The sequence below is a fragment of the Aquarana catesbeiana genome, linkage group LG01 (assembly GCF_042186555.1).
Source record: "Aquarana catesbeiana isolate 2022-GZ linkage group LG01, ASM4218655v1, whole genome shotgun sequence".
Classification (NCBI taxonomy): Eukaryota; Metazoa; Chordata; class Amphibia; order Anura; family Ranidae; genus Aquarana; species Aquarana catesbeiana.
Window position 1 is genome coordinate 643,733,598 of NC_133324.1, and position 17,229 is coordinate 643,750,826.

Below are 17,229 nucleotides of genomic sequence, written 5' to 3' on the forward strand. Positions count from 1 at the left end.
GGTGGACTCCGGGCGCAATGCTTTGCAATGCTTTGCAATGCAATGCTTTGCGCTCAGAGTCCACCTTTTTTTAAGCCTATTAGAGCCTATGCCTCTAATCAGGTGCTTCAAAAATACACCCCCGCCTCTGTAATTCATGCGCCCGGCGTCCAAAAAGGGTCTGGATGCCTGAATAGGGGGTGGCATCGGCCTTGGATAGATTCATGCAATGCATGAATCAATCCATTATTCGTAGAGGGGGTAGCTGGAGAGAGGGGGCGGCACCCATGCGCCCTTAATCGACGAGCCACCCCTGTTTTCTGTGAAACACGTTAGTGGATTCCTTTTAATGCTGTTACAGAAAAGCTAAGGTTCAGAGGATTATGCTGTGCTGGATACTTGCTTTGCTTGACTAAAAGATGAAGAAGCTGCATACTCAGTAGGTGATTATATTAGCTTTTGAAAGTGCTTAAAATTCTTAGGGTTTAATGTAACTTTAAGCTATATTTGAATCATTGCTTTCCCTTCAAATTCAAGCTAGGTCCACCACCTGAGCCTCCCATTGGTCAAGGAGGCCACCTAAAACATTTAAGAAGCAATAAGTGGCTTAGGATTGAGGAACAGAGTAATTTAAGCTTTTACAGTAAAAGTTGAGATTTGTTCTTAATTTCTGCTGCCTGTATCTTTGGACTGGATGTACTCATTTTTGTCATTTTAACCACTTCCCTTCTGGCCATAGCACACAAAAAATGGTCATACAGAAGCAGCGCCAATGCAGGTGGATGTACATACATCCTCCCGCATTGCCTGTTCATGCATGCTGCTGCGGCATCTGTGACCCAATGTGCTCACCGGACACAGCCGATCATTGTACTGAGCCGTTGTGAACAGCCCCGGTACCCTGTGAGCTCTGTGACCAATTACAGCAAGCACATGAACAGTAAACAATGCTGTCATTTTTTATTACTGTGTGAACTCTGTGATTGTTCACAACGATCACCTAGTACAATCACAGACATTGATAGACAGGTGGAGAGAGTGTTTTTATCACTATAAAAATTAATACAGTGGAGTGAGACTCTGATTGTTAGTCACTGCAATAAACCTTTGCAATATTGTTTTTTTTTTTTTAATAATGCTGAAGATTGGCCACCTGCCCTTTGACTGGACAAGGGGCAAAAATATATATACTTATTTCACTGCCTATCTGTCTACCACCCATGGCTGAACTAGTGGTAAAAAATGTAAAGTACTTTTGTTTGGGTTGGGCTGTCCATCACCCATGAGTGTATTGGTTGTGTTCACTAGTTCTTCTTATGCCACGTACACGCGAGCGCACTTTTCGACGGACTAGGTCCAGCGGACCGGACTCCGTCGGACAATTCAACCGTGTGTGGGCTCCAGCGGACTTTTTTTTCCCAGAAGTCCAATGGACCTAGAAATAAACCATGTTTCAAATCTTTCAGACGGACTCGAGTCTGGTCGAAAAAGTCCGCTTGTCTGTATGCTAGTCCGACGGACAAAAACCGACGCTAGGGCAGCTATTGGCTACTGGCTATGAACTTCCTTATTTTAGTCCGGTCGTACGTCATCACGTACGAATCCGTCAGACTTTGGTTGATCGTGTGTAGGCAAGTCCGTTCATTCGAAAGTCCATCAGAAAGCCCCGTTTTCATCTTCAAGAGAATGTTTTGTCACAGATTTCAGATTTAGGTAGGTTTGAAGATTTCAGTGTTTGGCTCATTCTTACAAGCATCAAACCAAAATGTTGGCATGATCAAGTTGAAGATCAGGCCAACATCCCAATATATACAATTCTAGAATAGTGTTCGAAGGTTTCAGTGTTGTCCCATTCTTAAAAGCACATCTTGCCCACCCCCTATTCCTTCCATCCATTTGCAACCACTTTCAAAACCCCCAAAATGCACCAACCTCAATATTGTAGAGGGCCTTTTTGCTATGTAGTTATGAAAACATAACTTTAATATTTTCTGTTTTAGACTGCAGCCATCTTTATTTTAGAGCAAATGGAGTTAATCTGTAACTTGACATTCTGCTAGGTAGTAAATATATCATATGTATGTACAGAGTTGGCAGTGGAATATTCTGGTTGCACTTAAGGTAAATCCCCTGTATGGTAGATCACAACGCTCATATTTGTAAGGCTCCCTTCACCGTGTCCATTCTTTTGCTGTCAAAGCAGTTCTTGCCAACATACACATTTGAGATTTAAGTTTTTATAGACACTGAATGGTGCCAAAATACTTTGGGGAAATTAAAAAGCTGTAGGGTGTAAATGCACTCTGCAAAAACAAATTAATAGTCCCAAACCAATTTACTAATTTTATGTTTGAAAACATTAGGTGTTTGTTGAAATAGATCAAAGTTTAACTTAAAAGAGTGACATTTTGACAGACAAACAATAATAATTAAATTAATATTGATGTTACATGAATTCTGTGGAGGTTAAGTACCTTGTTTCTAGATTAGTAAACCTTTCTATACGTTAACTTTTGTGAAGAAGAGACAAAGCGATAAATACACATTTTTAAAGCTTACATTTAGCTAAAACTAAAAACATAAAAATCAGCACAAGGGATATAACTTACAGTCAGTACAACTTGATAGATTATTGATAGCTCCACCCCCTCGATTCAGAGATTCTTTGGCATTCCTGTAGAACGACGGATCAGACAGGAAAAGGTGGGCATAGTCAAGCTCTCTTGATAGGAGCTCCTGACAGACCTGTAGCTGTATTAACCCCTACCACACCAGAAGACTGCAGGGGCATGGGTAGGACCAATCAGGAAGCCTGGGTCTGTTACCTGTCACCTGATTGGCTGATACGTTTTTTAAACATTCATGCATAGTTTTGATGTAAAGTTTAGATTTCTCGAGCTGCAGATGAAACCATCTTTCTGGTCCTTGAGTGAGGCGTTTTCACAAATGACCTAACCAATCAAAGGACTTGAGGAGTCTGCAGGTGAATATTCAAGTGTTTATGATAGTTTAGTGGCCACTTCCTCAATGCCAGTGTTAATAACTGTATTTCAGATGCCCATGTTTTAAAGTCCAACAAACAACATATCATTGCACAGTTGTGAACCACAACTTGATAGCGACCAAACATTATATAACATTAACATATACAGGTATATACCATCTAGAAGATATACTGTGACCAGTTTGTCTTCTGTACATTATAGCATAGTCATGTTTGGTCTTGAACTGATTGGTATTCTCTTATACATTTGTATAAACACTTGTTATTAACTTATTAACTCAGTCATGGACTTAATAATGGAAATGTTATAAAACTTAACCAAAAGTGCATTTTATGACTGCTTTTAGCAGACATACTGCTAATGGGTTTTATGGCATTGAAATAGCCCTTTACAACTGGGTTCATTGACAGGCTGTTTAGATGCTGACTAAGCAGAATTTATGATACTGCTAGAATTTTTATGATCTTCTGCTAATGAAGTTCAATAATAATTATTATAGGCTGCTTGTCACAAGCTGTGTTCTAGTGTGGGCATTATATGAAATATGTCAGCTCTCTGCTTGGCTTTACATATACAAGATCTAAATCAAATAGTTTTGTCGCAGACTTGCAAATTCTGGAGTAAAAAGGGTGGCACTGGGTTCAGTTCTACACCCCATTCTTCTTACCCATTTTGGGTTCATCATACAACATTATTTACACAAGCAGAACCTACAGATTATTCATCACATGGTATTGGCTGTTGGGAGCCTATTTTGTCCTAGCTCCCTATTTATTCAGCATTTTGTCTGTATACTTGTTCCTGTTTGTACCTTGAATGTACCAGATTTGTATCAGCATGTACTTGTCCTGACCTGCATTCTGTCAGCCATTCAGCTTTCCAGCCTGACCTTGCTTTGCCCTATTTTTCTTTACTATTTCCTTGGTGTTGTTGCTTGTATATAGTTAACTAGTAGTTAGGGATGAGCTCCAGGTTCAGATCTGCTATGGATTTTAAGTGGGAGGACATGAAGTGGGCTGACATCGCACTGGACCGCACCAAAACCAGTGAATGCTCTATTTTATAAAATGCACAGGAATTTGCTACCTGCATTTGGGTTGTCATTAAGTTACCATTGACACCTGCTGCTTTTTTGCAACTGTGGTACATTTTTAAATGCGGTGTGGGAAACGCGCACGGAATGCAGGTTTCCTGCACCGCGTTCTGGTGTGAACTTACCCTCGGGGTTTATCAACACCATTCAGTGGCTAAATAAAGAGATACAAAGTAGCATTGTTACTTTTGTATCTACTCTGTTTCATTCATCTGCAGATCGGCAGATGCTGTTAGTTGAAGCAACCTGACAAGCAATTAATAAAGTAAAGTAAATTTTAACAAAATTTGTCTATTTAACTCCTTATTAACCCTTAATTTATCATAATCATAGCCATTTAATTCTGTTGTCCCCTTCTTCCTTCAACTTTTATTTTCCTGCATTTTTTTATTTCTATTTTGTAAACCATTAATATTTAAACTTTTTTTATGTGTTCTGTTTGCTAATTTTTTAGTGTCACATTCAAAAATTTAAAAGAACAAACCTTTAATTAATTTGTAAATAGCTTTGCAACACTTTGTACCAGAATCATAGTTTACTTGCCGTCAAATCATGTATCTGGTACGTCATTTGACTTCAAGTGGTTGTAGCGCAGGCATCACCCTGGTACCATTTTTTAGAGCCGACGGTCAGCTCTCTTGTAATAGCAACCGAAGTGGCTAATTCCCCTCTCCCCCTGCTTTCTGTAGCTCTCTCAGCTCCCCCATTGCACCGTTAGACCCCAGCTACTAGCCGGCATGTCCGCCAGAACCAGCTTTGATTGAGTCTCTACTATGGTAACCCGGAAGTGATGACATAACATCACTTCCGGTTTACCTGGATGTTAACGGCACCATTTTTAAAAAATCAAAAGTATTCAAAAAAGCCAATCTTGGTATTTTGAATGCTTTCAAGTGCAAAGGAGGGATTTGGGGTCTTTATGACCCCCGATCCCTCCAAAAAGAGTACCTGTCACATGCCTATTGCTGTCACAAGAATGTTTACATTCCTCGTGACAGCAATAAAAGTGATAAAAAATAAATAAATGAAAGCAACAGTGTAATAAATATATAAATAAATAAATAAATAGCACTTTCGCCTAGCAGTAAGCAGGGTCGCTGGTTCGAATCCCAACCACGACACTACCTGCCTGGAGTTTGTATGTTCTCCCTGTGCCTGCGTGGGTTTCCTCCGGGTACTCCGGTTTCCTCCCACACTACAAAGACATGCTGGTAGGTTAATTGGATCCTGTCTAAATTGTCCCTAGTATGTATGAATGTGAGTTAGGGACCTTAGATTGTAAGCTCCTTAAGGGTAGGGACAGATGTGAATGTACAATGTATATGTAAAGCGCTGCGTAAATTGACTGCGCTATATAAGTACCTGAAATAAATAAATAAAAAAATTTAAAGTGCCCCCATGCTAGCGTCAGTCCCGCACACGCAAACAGCAATCATCCCACAGGTATTGCCGCGAACATCAGATCATGGGCAGTAATTCTAGCCCTAGACCTCCTCAGTAGAAATAAAGTGGTAACCTGTAAGGGCTTATAAAGCGTTGTTTATGGATAGTAACATTTACGTAACTTGTCGCAATTTTTTAAAGCATGACATGTTTGGTATCTATTTATTCGGCGTCACTTCATCTTTTATATTGTACAAAAAAATTGGGTTATATATTGTGTTTTTTTGCATTAAATTGTTTAAAAGGGTATTCTTTTCCCAAAAATTGCGTTTGAAAAACCGCTGCACAGATACTGTGTGACATAAAAAATGGCAAAACCCACCAATTTATTCTCTATGGCCTCTGCTTATACAAATATAATGTTTGGGGGGTTCTAGTAATTTTCTAGCAAAGAAAAACAATTTTCACATGGAAACAAAAGGTGCCAGAAAATGCCAGGTTTACAATTTTAAATAAGACTGTTTTTTAATAAACAATGACCAAAAAAGAAAAAAGTGCTTTTTTTAGTTTTGTTACTTTCTTGTCTAATGATTGCATAAAAAAGTTAATTTCTGCAGGAAAATATGACCAAAATAAAGCATTGTTGACTCCTTAAATAAACAATATGTGTATTACTTTGTTATCTTAGGTAATGATGGTTATTGCCAAATAAACAGGTCCATAACAAAAATATGGTAAATGGTGTAAAACTGAAATTAGTGTTCAAAATATGTAACAAAACACATAACAAAAATATAAAAACTGCTCTGGTCCATAGGGGGTGTACAGGGGTAAGAGGGAAAGTGATAAAGAGAACCCTGCAATATTGATTTTTTTATTAAACTCTAAGCAAGGTTCACATTGGAGCGATTTGTCATGCGATTTGAGAGATCAAATCGCATGACAAGTCGCAGCCTATTGGCAGCAATGGCACTGTTCCAATCGGTGCGACATCGATTTTGCGGCGCCGCCCCGATTTGCAATAGTTCCTGCACTACTTTTGCTGATTTCAGGTGCAACTTCAATAGACATCTGTGTATGAAGCCACACAGATGTCTATCAATTAGCACCTGAAATCGCGCTGACCTTGCTACTTTGAAATTGCGCTACTTCACTTGAAGTAGCGCAATTTCAAACTAGCATCAATGTGAACCAGGGCTAAGGCTCCATTCACACTAGCGCGTTTTTTTATGCATTTTGCATTTTGCAGACATGCACGGGAATTTTTTAACATGGGTTCCTATGGAACATGTTCACATCAATGCCTTTTTGTATCTCTGCATTTTTGGAAAGGGTCAGGGACTTTTTTTCATGCAAAATGCAGCGTTTTGCATGTAATGGAAGTCAATGGACAAGCATCAAAAACGCAAGTGCACCGTTTTTGCAGCGTTTTTACAGCGTTTTTGATGCGTTTTTGATGCGTTTTTGCCGTTTTTTTTTTTTTTTTAATTTTTTTTAAATTTTTTTTTTAGACTGTAAAAAAAACTGTAAAAAAAAAAAAAAAAAAAAAACGCAAAACGCAAATCGCGGCAAAAACGCCACAAAAACGCCGCAAAAACGCTGCTCAAAAACGTGGCAAGCATGAAAAAAAAAACCTCCAAAAACGCCCAAAAGCAACATGCATAGGTGTGGATCGAGCCTAAGTTGCATCACTGCATATATATGGTATATTAGCATCACAAATCATCTCCCCGCAGCTGAAGATGTTTTTCTAATTGTTAATGAGGTTGGCTTCTTAACTGCTCTGTGGAATAGCATTGTTTGTAATGAGTGGTTTGTTGCCAGGACCCAGAGAAGCAGGAAGTTTTCTAAGAAAGACTTCATTCTTGACTGCAGGTCCTAACATTTGTGTAACCTTACTTTATGTTTTCCAAATGGTGTATCCAATAATCTTTAGCATATTTATGACTAAATTTCCTTTTGCACTGAGTTGTCCTTGAAAGAGCCTCTAGTTTTCCAGTATCATGGTCAAATGTAAACTGTTGGAATTTATTTTGTTCATTTTTTTATACCTCTGTTTTGTTTTTGTTTTTTTAACAAACTTTTTTTATTGTTAACTGTATTTGTCTTGCATAACCATAGAGCAGAATACTGGCTTAAGGGCCAGTTCACACCACAAAAATGCACTCCAGTTCTGTGCAGAAAAAATGCAGCATGTTCTGTTTTTTTTTTCTAGCACTAAAAAAAGGCCCCGTCATAGTGAAGCATAGTTTGGGTTAGGAAACTTGTCAGGACTTTGGGTAAGAACAGACACAAAAATGTCCTTTGGGTATATAGAAAGCTTGACCAGGGTTTCTAGCCACTTGGCTTAGCAAGAATTAAGTGACTAATTCCAATTTACCTTTTTTTTTTTTTTTTGCACTCTGTCATTACTCCAACAGCTGTAGATGACATTTTTATGAAAAGAATAAAGTAAATAATAGAATAAGCAGCAGGGAGCATAGGCATAGAGAAAATACCTAACCATTGGTTATTGCATAAATGTGCACCTTAAAATTACTTTTTTAAAATGTCTCTTGTTATCTTACAGCTTACCAATCTGTACAAATTCTGTTACCCGACAGACCGCACTCGAGTCCGTCAAAAAGATTTGAAACATGTTTCATTTCTAGGTCCATCAAACTTTTGGGGAAAAAAAGTCCGCTGGAGCCCACACACGATCGAATTGTCCGACAGACTCCGGTCCACAGGACCAAGTATGTTGTAAAGTCCGGTCGTGTGTACGCGGCATAAGAGTTTCTGCAGTTGCACTGAATGAGAGAGTATTACATTTAGTTCACCCTTTTTACCTTTTTCTGACTTTGTGCTTTATGCAGTTAAAAGTATTATTTGAGTTTTCCCATCTGCTTCCCATTAACCAGTTGTATTCATATAAAAAATGTCACTTACATCTCTTCAGTCAATAACCCATCTAAAAAAGTTAGGCTTTAAAGTTAACCAGAATTTATTCACTTCCATGTTTTCAGTCTTAGCTTTAATTTAACATTACATTAGTAATTGCCTATTCTCCTATTTCTCTAACGTGACTTCCCATATTGTTTTAATAACCAAGCTGAATGTAAAATAAAAAACACATTTGCCAAGTCCCACAATTGAAGCAAATGTGATAATAGTATAAAGAAAGTATTAAAACATACTTATTCTGAATTTTTTGTAAGATTTGGAAAATGCTTTGATAATACAGCAGTAAGCAGTTAAATTATTGCCAGACATATGAATTCTAGCGGACCACAATACCTCCTATTATTAATGTAATGAATTGCATCTGTTGGGTACGAAAATGGGAATTTCTCCTTCCTTTTGTTTTCAATACTGAAATCTTTATCCTTGACTTTTTTCTGCCCTCAGAATGTCTCTTTTTCCAGATTTAGGGGAACATGCCAAACCAGTCTAATTTTCTACCTAAAAATATGTCCCAAACCTCTGTCTTTGGCCTCTGAGGTGATCTATGCTTTTCCATATGTCAGCCTAGTAGTGATGAATTCCATGAAGTGGCTGAAAGACAGCAATTTTATCCTGCTGGCAGGAGACTGACCAGACAAAATGAACCTGTTACAGTTCCACACCCAGGCTGCCAATAAGAGGAAATAGCATATAAATACCATTTCACCAGATATTCCTGCTTATGATACAGGAAGTTCAGATTTTACAATGAAGGCTGCACGTTTCTTTTAGGTATACAGGGCCGACAACTTAAAACTACTAGAGAGTAAAAGACCATCAACAGTCAACTATTTTATCCGTTTACTCTGCCTATGGCCAAGCTGGCTTTTCAGGACAAACATTATTAAACTGTAACAAGGGTTGTTGTATATTATTTAAAATAATTTGTGTTGATAAAGTTTTGAAAATAATATTGAGAATAAATTACCTATGTTGTGTGAACTGTGATGTATTAATGTACATTTATTTGATATGTCTGGTCACCTACAGTATCTCACAAAAGTGGGTACACCCCTCACATTTTTGTAAATATTTTATTATATCTTTTCGTGTGACAACACTGAAGAAATGACACTTTGCTACAATGTAAAGTAGTGAGTGTACAGCTTGTATAACAGTGTAAATTTGCTGGCCCCTCAAAATAACTCAACACACAGCCATTAATGTCTAAAACAGTGTAAATTTGCTGGCCCCTCAAAATAACTCAACACACAGCCATTAATGTCTAAACCACTGGCAACAAAAGTGAGTCAATAATTGTGTCAATAATTTGTGTTGACACCATTATTTTCCAGCACTGCCTTAACCCTCTTGGGCATGGAGTTCACCAGAGGTTCACAGGTTGCCACTGGAGTCCTCTTTCACTCCTCCATGATGACATCACAGAGCTAGTAGATGTTAGAGACCTTGCGCTCCTCTGCCTTCCGTTTGAGGATGTCCTACAGATGCTCAATAGGTTTTAGGTCTGGAAACATGCTTGGCCAGTCCATCACCTTTACCCTCAGCTTCTTTAGCAAGGCAGTGGTCCTCTTGGAGCTGTGTTTGGGGTCGTTATCATGTTGGAATACTGCCCTGCGACCCAGTCTTTGAAGGGAGGGGTTCATGCTCTGCTTCAGTATGTCACAGTACATGTTGGCATTCATGGTGGAATTGTAGCTCCCCAGTGCCGGCAGCACTCATGCAGCCCCAGACCATGACACTCCCACCACCATGCTTGACTGTAGGCAAGACAAACTTGTCTTTGTACTCCTCACCTGGTTGCCGCCACAAACACTTGACACCATCTTAAACAAATATGTTTATCTTGGTCTCATCAGACCACACAACATGGTTCCAGTAATCCATATCCTTAGTCTGCTTGTCTTCAACAAACTGTTTGCAGGCTTTCTTGTGCATCATCTTTAGAAGAGGTTTCCCTCTGGGACGACAGCCATGCAGACCAATTTGATGCAGTGTGTGGTGCATGGTCTGAACACTGACAGGCTGACCCCCCCACCCCTTCAACCTCTGCAGCAATGCTGGCAGCACTCATAGTCTATTTCCCAAAGACAACCTCTGGATATGATACTGAGCATGTGCACTCAACTTCTTTGGTCGACCATGGCGAGGCCTGTTCTGAGTGGAACCTGTCCTGTTAAACCGCTGTATGGTCTTGGCCACCATGCTGCAGCTCAGTTTCAGGGTCTTGGAAATCTTCTTAGAGCCTAGACCAACTTTATGTAGAGCAATAACTCTTTTTTTCAGATCCTCAGAGAGTTCTTTGCCATGAGGTGCTATGTTGAACTTCCAGTGACCAGTGTGAGAGAGTGAGAGCGATAACACCAAATTTAACACACCTGCTCCCCATTCACACATGAGACCTTGTAACACTAACAAGTCAAATGACACTGGGGAGGGAAAATGGCTAATTGGGCCCAATTTGGACGTTTTCATTTAGGGGTGTACTCACTTTTGTTGCCAGCGGTTTAGACATTAATGGCTGTGTGTTGAGTTATTTTGAGGGGACAGCAAATTTACACTGTTATACAAGCTATATACTCACCACTTTACATTGTAGCAAAGTGTCATTTCTTCAGTGTTGTCACATAAAAAGATATAATAAAATATTTACAAAAATGTGAGGGGTGTACTCACTTTTGTGAGATACTGTAACTATAGTGCTTTGAGTGCTAAAAACACCCCCCCCCCCCCTTAAGAAGCTGATTCCAGTGAAATCATGCATGTATAGGAAAATTTATAAAATTAAACACTAATCTGGATAGTTGTTACGTTTTTGTTTTTCATAACAACAAACCACACACATAATCCAGGTAAGTAGCAACATAACCTTTGAATTGGATATTACCTACATTACCTATTTAGCTGGTTATGCCGCGTACACATGACCGGTCTTTCCGTCAGAATAAACCCTAAAGGACTTTCCGACGGAGTTCCGATGGAGTTCCGCTGAAACTGTCTTGCCTACACACAATCACACCAAAGTCCGACCGTCTAGAACGCGGTGACGTACGACGGGACTAGAAAAAGGAAGTTCAATAGCAAGTAGCCAATAGTTGCCGTCTCGTACTTGCTTCAGTGCATGCGTCGATTTTGGTCCATCGGAATAGCATACAGACAAGCGGTTTTCTCGATAGGAACTGATTCCGTTGGAAAGATTTGAAACATGATCTATTTCCAGGTCCGTCAGAATTTTAGAAAGAAAAAGTCAGATGAAGCCCACACACGATCGGAATGTCCGACGGAATGATTCCGTCTGACCTTTTCTGCCGGAAAGTCTGGTCGTGTGTACGTGGCATTAGAGGCGGTATATAATTGATATCACTCCGTCGTGTACTGCAGCCAGAACTATAGAGGAGGTATCTGCAGATGTAGGCCGCTTGCTGCTTCCGCCCTCCACCAGCTCTGGTGCAGATCACAGGAAGTAGTCCCAATACTCATATAGCGCTGTACTGTGCTTGATGCTGTAGGGATGGCAGGTTGGTAAACCAAGGGTGAGATCTACCAGTCACCTGGCTGCAATTGACTGGTAGATGTGGTCCACGGGTTGCCGACACCTACCTTAGATTGTAAGCTCCTTGAGGGCAGGGACTGATGTGAAGGCACAATATATATATATATATATATATATATATATATATATATATATGTGAAGCACTGCATAAACTGACCGCGCTATATAAGTACCTGTAATAATAATAATAATAATAATAATACCTTACCTGGAGATCCTGCCGGTAACAGCACTTGCTTCAGTCTGACACACTAATCACAAGAAAAACAGAAATGGAAGGCGCGCACACCTAGTGCATTACCAAAGATAATTTAATAATAAAAATGTTTTATATAAAAGTGGGTACTCACAAAAGGTGTACGAGACTAGCCAAGCTCTGAGGAAGGGGGTGCACCCCCGAAACGCGTTAGCTGTACTCCATGTTCTGTGCATGTCCATGCATTGTTTTTATGGCCTTTTGTCAGTTGCATTTTGTGAGTACCCACTTTTATATAAAACATTTTTATTATTAAATTATCTTTGGTAATGCACTAGGTGTGCGCGCCTTCCATTTCTGTTTTTCTTGTAGTTCCTTTCGGATTACCCCATCTGAGGAAGGCAGCATCCACCCAGTTTTGGATACCATATATACCTTTCACACCACCATTTTATTTGATATCTGTTACTCCACACCTTGGAAGACCTATTAGTACTGGAAGTGACTGTATAATCCACTGTATCACAGTTAGCAGCGGTGTTGTCCGCTTGTTGTGTGAGCGCCTTCAGTTGGTCACTGAGTTACCTATCAGGTCTATTAGACAAACCAACAACCAAATAAAACAGCACACATGCAGACTACCACCACTGATGCTAATTTCAAGGCAGTGGCTTAGTCTTGTCATCCTCAAAAAGGAAGTGCTAACCAGATCTCCAGGCAAGAATCTAATTGTTAGTGGGGTCAAATTACATTCGACCGCAGCAATGAGAAAATTTCTAGGAGCAGGATGGAATTTTTTTCTTAAATTAACACATTTCTCACAGCAAATATGATTTTCGTTTGAGAAAGTCCATTCACTCCAAAATCAAAGTAACGTTTGAGCAAAGTAAACATTTTGTGAGTCATATGTCATTAAATGTTCCGATGAGCATTTTCATATGAAAGTTCGTACAAATGTTTATTTAAAATTCTACAAGCGTAAGTTCAGCTTAAAGTGGTTGTAAAGGCAGAAGGTTTTTTTTATCTTAATGCATTATATGCGTTAAGATAAAAAGCCGCCCCTTAGCACCCCTAATACTTACCTGAGCCCCCTCTCTATCCAGCGATATCCACGAGTCCCTTGGCCGTCTGGGACTCTCACCCCTGATTGACTGAGACACAGCAGCGGTGCCATTGGCTCCCACTGCTGTCAAAGTCAGTTAGCCAATCAGGAGAGAGAGGGGATGGGCCTGAACCGCAGCTCTGTGTCTGAATGAACACAGGGAGCTGCAGCCGTGGGGGCATTCAACCAAGAAGAAGGGGATCCAAGCCACCCTGTGCAAATCCATTGTACAGAGCAGGTAATGTTTGTTATTTTTTTTTAAAACGCGACTTTACAATCACTTTAAAGCAGAAATAAACCCTCCTATCCTTTTCAGCCAATGAAGCTGCCATCTTAGCCTCTGCCATGCTGCTGCACAAGTTTTCAGTTATGACACCAGCCATTTGATGGTTTGACAAATTGGTTGAAAGCACAAGCAAATGTGACAGCATTCCTGACATGCCGGGAATGTAACTGTTTTTTGAAACAGTTAAATCAATGGGTTTAGTTCCACTAAGACTGTATGTAGTGAGGCATGATGGCAAACATACTAAAAATTGATTTAGGGTTTCTATACACTTTAATAAAGCCAGCAATGAAAAAAGAGTTCATTCAATTTTTTTTTCTGTTAGGCTGTAATAAGTAAGTTATTAACCATACATAAGCAAGAAAACTTAAATGCTAACAGGAGATTAGATGCTGGCTAAAACTAAAAATAGTGTTTATACGGGTGCTTAAGTTACACAACACAGCAGTGATGCAGTGCCCAAGCCTGGGATCACTTTCTCTTTCTCGCTGTCACTAAGTAGACTGCAGATAGCTACAGGTGTGTAATATATGAGATGATAAAGAAATGTTCACATTAGATCTATGATGACAGCCCTTCATATTTTATGGTGTGATAGTGGGGTGGGTCAGAGGTTTAATTCAGCTCTGCACTTCTGTAAGCAATTAAACTCCACATAGACAATATACACATTAATATAGAAACATAGATATGTTTTGTCGAAGTAAGATTTACTTCAACTTTATCCATTTGCTCAAATTGTTAAAATGTCCCGGTAATTTCTAGTCCAGTGTGACAGGAAGAGGTAATAAAGATTTGTCTTTGGATGTTTTTAGTAATCAGTGTACGACTGTGGCAGAGGTATGAGTGTGTCAAGGTAAACTATAAAATATTGAACTGTATAATAAATAGAAAGTTTACCTTTACCTTTCTTTATATAACGCAACATGATTTCTCATGTGTCTGTAGCTTCTAATTTATTGATTATATGAACAGCCAAAACATTTTACATCATGATGTGTATTTGTGAAAGATATATACTAGAATATATACTCGCGCTAATGGTGAAAAAACAGTGAAAAACAAAAAAACAAAAGCAGCTGCCACACACAAAGTGCTAATCACTAGAAAAATGTAAAAAATAATAAATGAGGTGCTCACAAATATACGTGCAGAGGTAAATAGGTGTAAATAATGGTAAGCAAGACAAAGTCCAAATGGAGTAATCGAAAGTGTTCAAAAGTAATTAAATCCTTCGGAAAGCTTCAGAGCTTTTCAGGTGCAAATCAACACCCCCTTATGTGTCCCCACTCACCAGATTGCGATGACCCTCAGCTTTGCAGTCTGGGGGTCGTTTCAGGCTTAATTGATGGTATCCAGAGATGTTCAGGAGAAGTGAGATACATGTCAGATCAATAGGATTAAATAGGATTCTTAATGAAGGTTCTCAGTAGAAATGCCTTTTCCTGTAGAGAATGCAAATACGTTGTAATTATCGCCTTATCCCTCCTCCGAATCCTCCCAGCCACTATATCTGCCCTTTTCCTTCTCAACAGCCACCTATTGTGTTGTTGTACGCATTAATGTGGGCTCACATTGTTACATTGCACGGAGCGCAGGCACACAGAACCGCTCCTGTGGACGGCTCTCTGCTGACTTATTTACTTATCATCACTTAAATTACATCACATTTACGCCATCTAAAATGACCATAGTGACATACAGTATTTACATATAGGATACCATTGTCATCCGGATATATTACAGTTTGGTTGTACAATCATTCTTAGATCTGCCGACAACTGTGTAGTCCAAAACAAACTGAATTAATGCCCAACTCCAGGTACAAAAAAAAAAACATTTACTTTGTACCACCCCCTGTCTTCTCCTCCCTGCACTGTAAGGGAGGAGACTACATTACTTAGCTGACTCCCTTCTTTAGCACTGTTCTCTTCATCCCCCTTAAGCTGCAGCCTGTGGGTGGTCCCTCAGTGCCAACGACACGTACAATGCAGTGCTTTTGCATTTCAATTAACTTGTATGGGGAGAAAAGCAATTCTCATGATATATATAAAAAAAAAAAAGGCTCATGTACACAAGCCCAGAAGCAGGCAGAACTTACAGCAAGAATGTGGGGCAGAGAGGCCTATTATTTCTTAAACAGGGCAAGTAAGGTCTATTATTTTTGAAACAGTGCAAATAATCTACACAACTTGGTCGATGTCTGAAAGCAATGAGTCAAAGCCATTTATTGTTAAGAGTACATTCACTGATCTACATCGCGACTCTAAAGTTAGTTAATTTGTCTAATTTAGTAACATTTCTATAATTATAAACCAGTGTGATTTAGTTAAAATGAGCATGATAAAACAAAGTGAGATTATGTTTGTGATAGTCTAAACCTTTCATAAAGGGCTGTGTGTTTGTGTGATGCTCTAATTGTTTATAATGTAAAGCTGCATATAACCGGGTTTACTCCATGCCCTTTATTGTATTTATTTTTTACCTAAAAATTGAAAATATGCATATATCTTGCCTTAAAGTGATACTAAAAGCTCAATGGTTTTGCACAGAGCAGCCCAGATCCTTCTATTCTCGGGTCCCTAGCTGGCATTCCTGGCCCCTACAGCAAGCAGCTTGCTATGGGGGCCTTGGAGCTGAGATGCAGCTCTGTGTATCCATTCAGACACGGAGCTGTGGTTCTGCCCCATCCCCTCTGTCTCCTCATTGGCTAACTGACTTTGATTGACAGCAGTGGGAGCCAATGGCATCGCTGCTGTGTCTCAGCCAATTTAGGAGGGACAGTCCCGGATGGCCGAGGCACTCGTGCACATCGCTGGATCGAGATTGGGGCTCGGGTAAGTATTAGGGGAGCTACTGCACACTGGAGGTTTTTTATCTTAATGCATATAATGCATTAAGATAAAAAAAACTTCTGCCTTTAGAATCACTTTAACATCTGAGATGCGCTTATACACAATGTGTTTGCGACATTCATCCCTGGGTGCATACTGCCCTAAATAGAAGTACTTATAAGAGTACCCTTCAACCCGATCCAGCCAAAGCAACTGTCAGACTCTCAGTGTTTGACAGCCTGCCATAAGTGGGGCTGGATGGTGCACCTTTACCTTCCAGCCGCAGCTAAAGGCTAGAGCCTCATGCACCGGAATGAAATTCCCAGTATGGCATTAAGTGAGCTTGCAAAGGGATAGCATTAAGCAAGGGATATGAGTTTTTTTCATTCTTGTTTTATTAGACCCTCACAGCTGTCATTCAATGGATTCAAATTCTGCTAGTCTTAAGTCCTTTTACACAGCTGTCACACTAAGCTGTTCCATTCAGATCCATATGTCAGTTTTTTGGGCAGATCTGATTGGAAGTTAAATGTCAGTCCACAGGAAGGTAGATGTACATACATTTACATTTGATTACCTCCAATTTGTGGCATTTTCCAGTTTTTTTAACCTAAACATAATGAATCTGGTAAAATAATGTAAACAGACACATATCTGTTTACATCTGCCTGCCCATAGACCTAACATAGGTCAGTTAAGCTTTGTTTTCAAGAAGGAGGAAAAAGGGTGAACTGACATTGATGTCAGAAAAGTATCATCTGTTCTGTTCTGCTCTGATTCAGCAGGGAATCTGTTCATGGATCCCCTGATAATCAGAACGGAAGCCGCCCTCATGAAAGGACCCTACTAGCAGTGATG

The 17,229-nt window shown here is 39.6% G+C and overlaps 1 protein-coding gene across 16 annotated transcripts in view; it reads left to right on the forward strand.

Annotated features, from left to right (window-relative positions):
- The window catches only part of BMPR1B (bone morphogenetic protein receptor type 1B), a 700,361-nt gene that overhangs the window by 379,790 nt on the left and 303,342 nt on the right, over positions 1-17,229 (forward strand). The window lies entirely within an intron of this gene.